Source organism: Triturus cristatus, chromosome 3_2 (assembly GCF_964204655.1).
Source record: "Triturus cristatus chromosome 3_2, aTriCri1.1, whole genome shotgun sequence".
In the NCBI taxonomy this organism is placed as follows: domain Eukaryota; kingdom Metazoa; phylum Chordata; class Amphibia; order Caudata; family Salamandridae; genus Triturus; species Triturus cristatus.
The window spans coordinates 424,627,906-424,641,881 of NC_140584.1; positions in this window are offsets into that span (position 1 = coordinate 424,627,906).

A 13,976-nucleotide genomic window follows, 5' to 3' on the forward strand; every position below is an offset into this window, starting at 1 on the left:
TAATTTTTTTTCGTAACTTACCTGAAATCGGCAGTTTGCCGCATTTTGCAACCCCCCACCCTGCCCCTCCTCTGCGCCACGTCACCGCCCCGGTAAAACGCCCTACACGGGCCGTCACTGCTCTCCTCCCCTCTCACTAGCCCTGGAGCTCATTTCAGCTGCCCTGCACACACCTTAGTGCCATAGCACTACAGTCTACTGTAGGTTTTGTACTGGAAGGGTACCCATCCAGTACGAAATACTATGCGTAGACACACTTTAAAGCTTTTCCGATTTCGTATGTGTGCTGCACAGTGCAGCACACATGCAAAGTCGAAAAATCAAGGAGAAATTACTGCAATTTCTCCTTTAAAATTCCTGCTTTCAACTATGTTAATTTTTGGCCCTAAGACCTGTCTGCCAATGTTAGTAGATAGGGTTTAGTGTCAAAAAGCATGGGTGGTACATGGGAACGCCCATGTACCACCCATGTAATGTCCTGTGACGCAAACTAATGCAAAGCAGCATTTCGTGCTGCTTTGTGTTACTTTTCCATACAAACAAACACAAATACCAATTTGCATTGGTTTGCTAATCACAAAACAGGTTTAGTGTTGGGTTCGCTTCAGAAAGGTAATGCTAACAAAAGGGAATGCTAACCCGACTCTAAACCTTTGAGAATCTGGGCCAAGATGTGTTAAAAGCACCCTCTTATGATTGTTAGAAAAACCTCTGTTAAAATGACCCCATGCTTCTCCCATCAAAGATGTGCTCTGGCTGCGTTTGTGATCCATAGTAATATTTTTAATAGTTGTGAGTGCTTTTATTGACATAACAGATTAAGAGGTTAAGTGCAAACAAGCTGAACCAGTCTATTAGTTTATATTTCTTTGTTGAATTGTTTCCATGACAACGCTCGCTCCAACGGGGCTGAGGGGGCTGCGGAATGCGTGCTTTTTTACTGACGAATCAGATGCAGGGAAGAACGTGAACAAAAGAAATAACCGAAAGATCAAGGTATTGTACAAATTGTCAGTAAAAATCATTACTATGTTTCAGGCCGGCATTAACATGTTTTAATGACTTGAAATGGTTGTAATTACATTTGATAGAAACGTTTAGAGTGAATTGGCACCCTTTACCTTGATACTCCTGTTGTTAAAATGGTTTACATGAAAACCTTTTATTAAAAACGAAGCTTTGTTCAGCATATACTGAGACCGAATACATTTCTAATCCAACTCCACTCTTAAAATATTTGTGGCATTGTACCATTCGATCATGTTAAGCATAGATGTACAGCAATAAATATACTAAGCTCTTACTAGTGTGATTATGTTTGTATTATTTTGCTAATAGCATTTTTCCAAAAACAACTTTCAAAAGAAATGCTTTTCAATCAAGCCATATCAATTTGTTTCGTTTTATACTAGTAGTTTTCAAATGTGATCAGGAAAAATAAATACAAAAGGAGTGCTTTGTGACAGTCCTAAATTTATATTCCTCAGTGCTCTTCCGAATTCCATCAAATGAAGCAATTGTGCTTGCAAAAGAGTTTCAGGTGGATGGTCCCCTGTGAAAATAATGGGGGGGAGGAAATGGGTCAAAAAAGTGCATTTTGAAGCACATATATTTTCTCAGAAGTCATAGGCTCAGGCACAACATTCATTAAATAATCAAATACTGTCATAGCGCGCCAAGCCAATGAAGCCAGAATCGTCTTAGGAGTTGACCAAACTTTTATTCTGAATGTGCAGGGGGTGCCTACTGTATGTCAATAATTGATTTCAAAGTAACTGTGCCACCATTTTGTTGGCATTTTCCTGCCTTAGCCATTTGGCACCTGCAGCCTGTTTCTGAGTCACATGACTTGGTGTAGTTGACAGTTGGGCTTTGTGTATTCCTCCTAGACAGCCACACACAATTGAGAGCTTAGGTGTGCCTAAATGGGCCGTCACTGGCAGATGGGAGAATGGAGCAGGGCACAGCCTTACTTAGAGTTGAATAGGCTGTGTCCTGCCTCCACACAAAAGGCTGCATGCCCCCTGTAGTCAGTCTGGAGCAAGTACAGGGTAGGCAGAATGCCTAGGGACTTCAAATAGAACCCTCTAGAAGCTCCTCCCACTTCAAAGGAAGATCCAGGTATTAAAATTGGACCCCAGATACCAACTTTTCAGTGCACTTCTAAATTTGTGGGTATTCTGCCAGGAAGAAGGACTGCTGTGCCGTTGAAAGGACTGCAACTCTGCTGGACTGCTAATCTGAAGGACTCCTACCTTTCTCTGCTGACCAGCTGCCCTCCTTTCTGGGTTAGAAGTACTGGACTTGCATCTGTTGAACCCAGGACCACTAGAGTAACTCTAAGAGCTAATTGGCTGGCTTCCTCACTTAGGCCTCAGGGACAGAAGGCTCCAACCATCTTTATCTCAGCACCTAGATTCTGCCATCTGTGAGTCTAGCCTGCAAAGTGGTGTCACCCCACATCCTGGACCCTTAAAAGTGGACCTAAATTGTTCTGCTGGACTCTGTGGATCCAGCAGAACCGACATATCTCGGCTTCTGCACAACACAACCCTGAACAGAACTGATACATCGCCGCTGCAGCGTCAATCACACGGTCGCAGACCCGCATCACAGCAAACAGCCTCATTGGAACAGCTGCTTAATGCATTCTCTGCGCACTCCATCGCATCTCTCGCCAGCTGTAGCCTTGATGATGACACCTGACTGTGCAGCGCAGCCTCACAGCTCCTCAGCGCCGATGCATCCTCTATGCAGAACTTCGCATTACAAGCCCTCGAAAAAAGGGATACCCAACAATGACGCAGGACCTCACATTTCAACCCTGCAGGTCCTTGGAGTCGGCACATCGCTCCGGTTGCATGACGCATCTTCAACATGTACCCTCGCATTGCTCTGAAAAGCAGGATGTAAGGTACTCAGCAGACCTAAGTGGGTCCCTGTAGCCAGCCTGCGCACCATCGCAGTCGGCCTGAACTTGTGACTTTTTCTCAGTCGAGCATGACCAGATTTCCACAGTTTGCACTTTGCGCTTCTTGGTGCTATTTTCACTGAAATCTTTTTTTTTTTTTTTTGAAACCGTTTATTGCAGTTCGTAAAAGTTACAGGTATGGGCCTACAACCATCCGGCCGGCCGCTAGAATGACAAAAACATATTGCACACATACAATAAAAGTCTCTAGGCAGTGCAGAGCAGTGAAACAGAAGTAATCAATGGTGCAGGCCACACAGCTCCAAGCCCACAGTACGGTTCCCTTTTCTTGAAACAAAACAACACCAAAAAACCACACCCGCAAGGCAGCCCGCGTTCCAAAATAACAGCACGTGCTCCATAAGTGGGGGATCCAAACCAGCAGCAGAACTCTGGAGAGGGGAATGGGAATAGATCAGGGACTGGGGGACCGCGCGCCCGCGGCTGAGGGAGGGGGGCCGTCTAGGGAGACGGAGGAGGCGAGGCAGCCGGTAGCAGTGGTGGCTCACAAATACCCCCGCGGTAGGCGTTCCAGGGGCCCCAGAGTTTCACCCACGCCCCAGGCTTACCTCTCGCCACATACACCACCTTTTCACGAAACATACACCAATCCATATGCTCTTTCCAGGCCGACACCGCAGGGGGCCTCTGGGATCCCCACAATTGAGCAATGTCGCGCTTGGCTATCATGTATCCCAGAGTCACCCACCGCGTCTGCGGGACCGAATAATCATTCGGTTCCCATACATTCAGCAAGCATCTCCTCGCTTCAGGCAGCAGCGCAACACGCGTCACCACACGCAGGACCTCATGCACACCACGCCAGAATCGCTCCACCTTCGGGCACTCCCACAGTATATGCATGAAAGTCGCCAACGCACCACAGCCACGCTTACACATTCCGTCACCAGCAAAACCCATACGCAGAAGCCTTGGCCCCGTCACGTAAACCCGGTGAAGGATCTTGAGCTGGACGAAACGAAGGCGAGCCGGGATGGCCACCTCTTTCGGAGAGGCCACCGCGGAAATCCAATCCTCATCGTCCAGCTCCAGCCCGTCGGCAACCCAAGCCTCGCGGAGACTAGTCAGCAGGCACGATCTATCGTTGATCAGTTTTTTGTATATGAGGGAGATCGTGCTGTCCGGGACATGGCCATCTAGGACTCTGTCCTCCAGGGGGGAAGACTCCGGAATGGATGCGACATCCGGGAAGACGGAGCCCAGCGCATGGCGGACCTGTAGGTACCGAAAGTACTCACTGCCCTGCAGCTGGAACTCCGCCTGCAGCGTCTCAAAAGTTTTGAATCCCCCCCTCGTCCAGAGATCTCCCACCGTGCTGATTCCGATCGTGTCCCACTTCTCGAAGCCCTTCGACGTCCACAGGGAGCCCAACCTCTCAGACGCATACAGCGGTGATGCCCGGGTCAAACGGTCCTTCCACCCCATAGCTGCATTAGCCGCGTGCCAGACACGCACCATGACACGCGTCGGTCCCGTCAAACGGGAGTCGGGCGCGCCAGCGTAGAGCGCTCGATTGTAATCGCCACCGGGCAGGAGCATCTTATCCATCTCAAATGCCGGGTTCAGGGCGGGCCCGTAAAGGCCATGATTAATTGCAGCTAGTTGGGAGGCCCAGTAATACCGTTTAATGTCAGGGAGGGCGACCCCCCCATCGTACCACGGGAGCGTCAATTTAGCCAGAGCAATGCGCGGCCTCCCGTCCCAGAACAGGCGCCGCTGGAGGCCCTCCACCTCACGGAAATAGCGTGCCGGGACCAAGTCCATAGTATTCTGGAGGGCGTAGAGGAAGCGTGGCAGGGACATCATTATAAACAAGGCCGCTCGGCCGAGCGGCGAGAGCGGCAGACGCCGCCAGCGCACCACGTCCTCCCTCAAACGCCGGAGGGGGGGTAACAAATTCCGCTCATAGCGGGCCTCCGGGTCAAGAGTGATATAGATACCCAGGTACCGAAAACCTTGGGAGGCAATCTGGATCGGACAGTCCCGTGGTAGGGCTGGAGCCTCCCCGGAAAGCACATATACACAGGATTTCGCCCAGTTGATGACCAGGCCTGAGTTGCGACCGAATGAACGCAAAACATCAACCAGGACGATCAGTGATTTACGCGGGGAGGCGAGATACAGAAGGATATCGTCAGCATAGAGGGACACACGGTCCTCATGCTCGGGGGTCCAGCGGAGACCACGGATAGAAGGGTGCCACCGCAGCCACTCCGCCAGGGGCTCCAGGGCCAGGGCAAACAGGAGAGGCGACAGGGGGCAGCCCTGTCGCGTACCCCTCCCCAGCGCGAATGGGGCCGAGACTCGCCCATTCACTACCACCTGCGCCAATGGGCCCGAATATAGCAATTTGACCCAGCTAATGAAACCCGGGCCAAACCCGAATTTTGCCAGCATCGCCCAGATGTATGGCCATTCAAGCGTATCAAACGCCATGGTGGCGTCCAAGGACGCCAAGATGGCCGGCTCCCGCACAAATGGGACACGCGCGAGCACCCCGTGCAAGCGCCGCAGATTGAGCGCCGTGTTGCGGTGCGGTATAAAACCAGATTGGTCTTGGTGGACCAAATCGCCCACCACGCCAACCAACCTGTTGGCCAACACCTTGGCGAGGATTTTGGGCTCCGCGTTCAAAAGCGAAATCGGCCTATAGGATGTGACCCGTTCACGGGGCCTCCCCTCCTTGTGGATCACCACAATTGTGGCTAGACGCTGGTCCGGCGGGAGGGAACCCCGCGAGTGGGCCGCAAGGAACATCGCGCGCAGGTGGGGCGCCAACACATCCGGGCGTAGCTTGTAGAGCTCGATGGGAATACCATTGGGGCCCATGGCCTTGCCGGATGCAACCGAGCGGATAGCCAAGGCAATTTCGTCCGAGGTGGGAGGGGCGTCCAGCGAATCCCTGTCCTCCACCGTTAGGGAGGGCAGTGCGATGTCCCGAAGCAGGGCATGGGAGTCTGCCTCCGAGCAGGGGGAAACCGGGGAGTAGACTTCGCGGAAATAATCCGCGAAGCAGGAGACAATGGCTTCCGGCTCAGTGACACACGCACCATCAACACTCTCAATCAAAGGCACCACACGGCTCGCTCTCTCCCTCTTATCCAACCACGCAATCAATTTGCCAGCCTTATCACCCACATCATACAATCGCCCCTGCTGCTCTCTACTGAGGCCCCTGGCCGCCTCCGTGACGAGGGCCCGATAGGCCGCCTGCTTTAGGTGTAGAACATGCAACTTGTCGTCCGTTACCCCGCTTCCCAGGTCACCCTCCAGTTCTGCAATCTCGGCCTCTACCCGGGTCACCTCCTCCCGCTCGCGCCGCCGGGCATGGGAGATAAAGGAGAGGGCCTCCCCTCTAAGGACTACCTTGAAAGCCTCCCACAGGGAGATGGCCGAAGAGACCGACCCCACATTCTCAGCGAAATATCGCTGTAGGGATTTGATCAAATCAGCACGAATGGTGGGGTCGCGCAAATACCATGCATTGATTGGGGCCACCCTGCCATCCCCCCTCGGGAAGACATCGAGATGCAACAACAATGGGGAGTGGTCTGAGATACCCCGCGCCAGATGGCGCACCTCCCCCACCCTCCCTGCGTGGGCCGCCGGGACAAGGATGTAATCAAGCCGCGAGAGGCTACCATGGGCACCCGAGTGGAAGGTGTACTGTCGCAATGCAGGATGCTTTAATCGCCAGCAATCCACCAGGCCCAGCGTGTCCAGAAGGCCGGGCAGCCACGCCTGTGCCCGGGGGAGGTCCCTAGGGGGATGGCGATCCATAGACCCAGAGGCTACCGCATTAAAATCCCCTCCAACCACCAGCAGGCCACTCGGAAGGTCCAGAAGGAGGCGCCCCAGGTCCGCAAATGTGGTGGCTTGTAACCCAGGCGGGACGTACACTGATATAAAGATAAACACTCTACCCTCCATTCTTCCCACCAGAACCGTGTAGCGTCCCCTCTCATCATGGCGCACCTCCTCAATCTCCAACGGGAGCGAGTTCTTGATCATAATACCCACCCCCCGCGAGCCCGAGGTGAAGCCAGAATGGGCCGCCAAACGATATCCCCGCCGGTTCATTGCATGAAAGGAGTTACCTATAAGGTGCGTCTCCTGCAGGAAGACAACATCTGGTGAAATACGTTTTAAGTACTGCAGGACCACACCACGCTTAATCCTATCCCCCAGGCCGTTAACATTCCATGACAACACAGCCAAATCCCTACCCCCCATCATACGTCGAAACAATCGGTCGTCCCCCATCGAGCATCCTGAAAACAACAACATAGTAGCGGGTTTGCCCTGCGGTGCTAACAAACACCCCCCCCACCCCCCGGTCCCAACAAAACTCCCCCCTCCCTGCACCCCTGCATGAGCCCAGACAGCCCCCCCAAAGTGCAGTGTGCCTGTCGCCCCATAGCTAAAATACTAACTAGTCCCCCAGAGGAGGAGGGAAGCCCCCAACAGACCCCGCACGACCTCCATAGGAGGGGAAAATACGCAATCAATAAATGGTGAAGGAACAACGTCCAGAGCAAGGCCCATGCAGTCACCCCTCAATTCTGCTCCGGCGGGCCCTCCTCGCCAGCCGCGCCCCCCCCGCCCCCCCGGCCCCGATCTCCAGGCAGAGTGTCCAGCCAGTCCCCAGCCGCCTCGGGCCGGTCGAAGAAGTGCGTGCGACCATCCACCTCTACCCTCAGCTTAGCTGGAAAGAGCATTGAGTACTTGAGGTTCAGGTCCCTTAGGCGACGTTTAACACCAAGAAAGCTCTGCCGCTGCTTCTGGACCGCCGGGGTAAAGTCTGGGTAGAAATGTACCTCCATGTTGTCAAGCTTGACCGGTCCCTGTTGTCTGGAGGTCTGGAGGATAGCATCTCTGTCCCGGAAATTAAAAATCCGGGCAATGAGAGGCCGCGGCGGGGCACCAGTCTTAGGTCTGCCCCCGGGGACCCGGTGAGCACGCTCCACCGCAAAAAGCTTACTCAGCCCCCGGGGCTGGAGATGGGTCAGGATCAACTCTTCCACGAAAAGATCCGCCGCCTCCGCCTCTCGTCCCTCCGGCACCCCCACAATACGGACATTATTCCTCCGGGCCCGACCCTCGGAGTCCTCCAGTCGCCGGTCCATCAGGGCGCTCGCCTGGCCAAGCCGGCGCACCTCCTTCTGGAGGGCCACCACGTCTGTCGTGAGGCTCGTTGTGGTGTGGGCCAGGGAGTCGACTCGGTCGTTCGTTTTGGACAAGTCTGCCCTCACAAGGCTCACATCCACCAGGACCGAGTCTATTTTTTGCGCTAAGGTGTCGAAACGCTGGTCCACCGAGGCCTTCATCTCTGCGATGGCGCCCATGACGTCCCGGAGGGTCAGATCCACCGGATGAGCGGATGCCTCCGTCGGGCCCACCGGGGATGCACGCGATGTCTCCGGAGAACCCTTCTGGAGCGTGTAGCGGTCCATACTGTTGGCCTGGAGCGCCGTGCCACGGCGGGTCGTCTTCACCTTCGCCCGGTCGCCATCTTGTTTGGTGGACATGCTGGCTCTTCCACCGTCGTGCCAAGCACCCCAAACGGGCCGCTGTACCAAGTCACGGGTGCCAGGGGGGGGGCAGGGGCGACCACCGAACCGCGGGTCAACCCACCGCCGGCGGGTCAGCCGGGCTCCTGGACAAGGCCACACCACCACACCCCGCTCCGCAGTCCGACCCCGCTTGAGAGCTAGGAGGGCGCAAAAGCGAAAGTGAAAGTGCGGGGTACGCCAGTCGCCCAGCCCCGTTCGCCGCTGTTATTCACTTTGTCCCCGGATCGCCCCACTACTCCAATCCGGGGGGCCGGCGAGGAGAAGGCCACAACCTTCGATCGATGCTCCCACCGGCGTCCGGGGTCCGATTCGAGCCCAAAAAACGGGTGGCGCCTCAGCTCCGGTTCCCCAACACAGTCCCCTCAACAAGGACAGGATATCGCCAGGATTAATTCAGGAGGTCGCGGAGGTCCTCGGGAGCCTCGCACCTACGCGGCCATCTTGGTTGCGCGCTAGGCTCCTCCTCCAACTGAAATCTTTTAAATTGAATATCTCCTGTTCTACTGATTAGATTTGTGTCCTTTTGGTTTTATTTTATTTATTAAAATGCACTCAATTTTTATTTTCTGGTGTGGGATCCCTTTTGTATGGGGTGTGTGTTTGCACTTTATTAATGTTTAAAATTTTGCACAAATACTTTACACATTGCCTCGAATTTAAGCCTAAATGCTCCGTGCCAAGCTACCAGAGGGTTGAGCACCAGTTAATTTACTGTTAATTTGTGCCTCACCATGACAAGAACTGTTGTTGCTGCCTGACCAGGGCTCAAACCCCAGTCAACCAACAGCCCAATTTCTAACAAACAATGCTCAGGAAAGCTGTCCAATCAGGTTATATCAACTCAAAATAATTACATATTCAACGAATTCTCCAGATTTCTCACAATACAACCTTCTCTCTGTGTCCTGTACTTCTAACCTATATTATTTGTAACCAAATAAGATACATGAACTGGTCTACAAACTGCAGGTGTGTCTTGAATGTACTATTCATTAAAACATTCCGCAATAATCACAAAGAAATGAAAACTATTCTTCAGATGGGAAAGAAGGAAAAATATTATTGCACTCAACACTATTAGAACTCCAGCTTTTATAGAAATAACAAAATGCTCATGTGTCACATAGCAGAGATAGCAACCAATTTTAACTCACTTTGAAAAGTAGGCCTACATTATCTATAATGAAATCTAAATGCAAATAAACATGATTTCTCTTTATGAATAAGAGTTGTGTAGTTATGTGTTATTATCACGTTAATGCAAAATATCTAATACATGAAAAAAAACTCACCACAAAAAAGTTGGTCTAAGCCAAACAACTGATCTAAATGCTTGTGTATCACTGCCTTCTCTATATTAAAACTATGAGCTATGATGTTAATATAAAATGAAGCTAGGTGCCAATGAGATTGTTACATTTGAGATTATGTAAATAATGTATACTTAAAGGTTTATTTAGGGGCTGATGGATGTGGAACAGCCACAAAATAATTTGTGGATGTCCTGTCTGCCGTCTTCACTATTTAGAGTATATAGCCATGTGGGCATTATAAATAGAGCAGGTAGAACATCCACCAATTTTTCAGATGTATGTAGCGGCCACATTCTAAGTAATACCTTTAGCCATATATGTAGTTTAACATAGCTTGGAGTCACCCAAGGGCAAAATCATAAAATTCAGATTTAATAGCAATATGTTAAAGAAGACTTTCTTATAGTATTTTTTAAGGTTTCAAGAAGAACAATGTAAATACAACCAGTTCTACATGTAACAAGCAAGGAAGCCAAATATATTTTTATATAATTTGACTTCAAGTCCGTCTTTAAGGTAAAAGGGTAACACAGCAATTACCAAGTTGTGCAGTTGGACAGTAGATGCCTTTCCTAGTTTGAGGCTGAAATTATTGGATGACGGTGGGCACATTCCTGGCCATTGACATCACTCAAGTCTCTAGTCCATTGGATAGTACTTTATTTGCCACAGGCCACTAAACCACAGGTTCTGATACTTGGACTGCCTATACTGCACATGTCGTTACTTAGCCTCAAGCAGCAAAACATCTACAGAAGGGAAATCGTCTGTACATTGCTGTTTTTTCAAGGGGTGTCTCAATTGTTACCAGGACTTTTTACATTTTATGAATTATGCTAACACTCTTCAGCAGGACTTTTATCATCACTGGACTGTAAACCAAAATCAAACTTGGTATAAAAAAACATTGAAATCATGTTGGTTGATTTGGTGGATCAAGAGGTGACAGATTAAGGGTGAAACCAAATGAATCGCTTAAACAAACATGATTTTAAGGCACACCTTTGTAAATGGAAGGAAAGTGAAGGGCAGTAAAGAAGAGCTAGGTAATAAGAAATTTAAGCGCGTTGATGGACGACAGAGAATACGAAGATAGAGGAATGTCAACAGACTGAGAAGAAAAACAAAGGCAAGTAGAGAGTTAAATCTTGGATAAGAAGACCCACTAGGGTAAACATCCATTTGTATGCGGTCATTTCACCGCGTACCATTACTACGCAAGCGTTACAACGCATGCGCTGTAATGAGGTGTAGCCATTTCTATGCATGTTATTACAACGCATGCGTTGTAATGCGAACCACATCATTGTGAGGAAACTGAGGTGTTTCCTCACAACGACGTGCAACGATCACCGCCCTTCTGACGACGCAGGCAGGAAGGAGAACAGAGGACACGAGGAGAGAGAGGTAAGAGGGTCTGTTTCTAAGGGTGTAGGGTAGGGGGAGGGTCGTGCAGGGGGCAGTCTTTTAGTATTAAGGGTAGTGTTGTGTTTGAGGAGTAGTGTTTTGGGGTTTGTGGTTTAGGGTAGTGTTGTGGTGTTAGTGTAGTGTAGTGCAGGGTTTTGGGGTTTAGGGTAGTGTCTGGGGGCTCATGCAGAGAAGTGTTTGGGTGTATGATCAGGACTGGGGTAGGGAGAGGGTCATGCTGGGGGTAGTGTTTTAGGGTTTAGTGTAGTTTTGTGGTGTTTGTGTAGTTTAGGGTAGTGTATTAGGGTTTAGGGTAGTGTTGGGGTGTCGTGCAGGGTAGTGTTGTAGTGTAGGGAGCAGCCTGGGGGAAGTGTGGGGGTCGTGTAGGGGGTAGTGTTTTAGGGTTTAGGGTAGTGGTGTGATGTTTGTGTAGTGTGAGGTAGTGTATTAGGATTTAGGGTAATGTCGGGGGGGTCGTGCAGGGTAGTGTTTGAGTGTAGGGACAGGACTGGGGGTTGTGGGAGGGTTGTGCAGGGGGAGTGTTTTAGGGTTTAGTGTAGTGTTGTGATGTTTGTGTAGTGTAGGGTAGTGTTTTAGGGTTTAGGGTAGTGTTGGGGTGTCTTGCAGGGTAGTGTTGTAGTGTAGGGAGTGGACTGGGGGTCGGGGGAGGGTTGTGCAGGGGGTAGTGTTTTAGTGTTGAGGGTAGTGTTGTGGTGTTAGTGTAGTGTAGGGTAGTGTTTTTTAGTGTTTAGGGTAGTGTAGGGATGTCGTGCAGAGTAGTGTTTCAGTGTAGGGACTGGACTGGGGGTCGGAGAGGGCTGTGCAGGGGGTAGTGTTTTAGGTTTTAGGGTAGGGTTGTGGTGTTGTGTAGTGTAGGGAAGTGGCTTAGGGTTTAGGGTAGTGTTGGGAGTCGTGAAGCGTAGTGTTTGGGAGTAGGGACAGGACTGGGGTAGGGGCAGGGTCATGCTGGGGGTAGTGTTTTAAGGTTTAGGGTAGTGTTGTGGTGTTAGTGTAGTATAGGTTACTGTTTTAGTGATTAGTGTATTGTCGAGGGGTTGTGATGGGTAGTGAATGAGTGTAGGGACCGGAGTGGCGGAATGCATATGTTCGTGCAGGGGGTAGTGATTTAAAGTTAAGGGCAGTGTCGTGGTGTTTCAGTAGTGTAGGGTAGTGTAGTGTTTGAGTGTTTTGGTAGTGTTTTCCATTTTTAGATGTGTAGGGTAGTGTATTTCTATTTATTATTTAAAGTACTGTTGTGTTTTAAACATTTTAAAACAGAGGTTAAATGTCTTTTTTTAATATGACACGTTATTCCGCATACCATTTTTATTACTAGGCAAGTTTTTACTTCGTATACATTAACACTTTCAATGTAAAGGTATGCGAAGTAAAAACTTGCTTGTAATGGTTATTGCTAAGTAATAACCACCTAGTAATGGCATGCGAAGTAATGGCATGCGAAATAACGTGTCGTATTCCCCACTAGAGTTTGAGAAGCATTGTGAATGAAGAAGAAATTGAAATTAAAGATTTCTAGTCACCTGAGAGGACTCCACAAACCCCCCCTCCCTGAGCCATTATCAGCCTTACCGACCCTAACCCCAGGGCCACTTATTTAACTAAAGGGGAGGGAAGCATCTGCCCCCCCACCCCCCCGCCGAAGCCTTGTTAGACCCTGGGGACACTATCCCCCAGGGCCACTCTTTTAAATAAATGGGAAAGGTGCATTTGTGGTTCCCCTTCCCTGGGCTGATTTCGGCCTTGGGGCCCGGCATAGTTTTTAGGGAGGGGGCATGTGACTTAACAGCCTGGACAATTTTGGCTCCTGGGACCGTATCCCCCAGGGTCCAGTGTAACTTTTAGGAGGAAGAGGGGCATATAGCCCCCTTCCCCAGGCAGATTTTGGCCTTGAGGACCCCACCCCCCTGGGCCTGGTGTGATTTTGAGTGAGAGGGGAAGGGGCATGCAGCCCCCCCTCCTTGGACCCATTGTAGTTCCAGGATACCAATCCCTTGGGGGCCCTGGTGACTTTTAGGGTGAATGAGGCACAAGGCCCCTCTTTCTGAGCAAATTTTGTAAAGTTTCAGCCCCTGGGAAAGGGTTACCATGGCCTTTGGAGGCTGAGGGAGGGGGGCTGCGCTGCCCCCTTTTCTCTAATGTTGGCCTTTGGAGGCTCGGGGAGTGGGCCCTGCATGGCCCCCCGCTCCAGATCAACTCATTTTGACCACAGTTGTGGGCTCCACAGTGTCGTTTTGTCGCTTGGGGAGGGTGGTAACGCTGCCTCCCTCCCATATAATCCCATTTGAGCCCTGGGGATAGACTTATCTGGGCCTCGGCATGTTCGGCGTGGAGGGCCACGGAGCTTCCCTCCCCTTTATGAATACAGCCCTGGCGGAGGCTCCCCAGGGCTTCAAATTACTGAATGCGGCCCATCCACCATTTTTTCTGATCCCTTAAGGGTCTTGTGGGATCGCAGTATTCTTTACATTTTGTTTTACTTTTTTGCTCCGAGTAGAGAGGTGTCCCTCTGGGTCCACGCAATCGAGCCTAGGGGGTCTGAGTAACCCTACCTGGACCCCTTAAATTACATTAAATCTTTTACTTCTGGACAGGGGACGAAGTCCCCAAGTCTTGTAGTGCCTGCCAGCAACATTTTTCTGATGTTGTTGTCAGCCAATCAGAGTGCTCGCT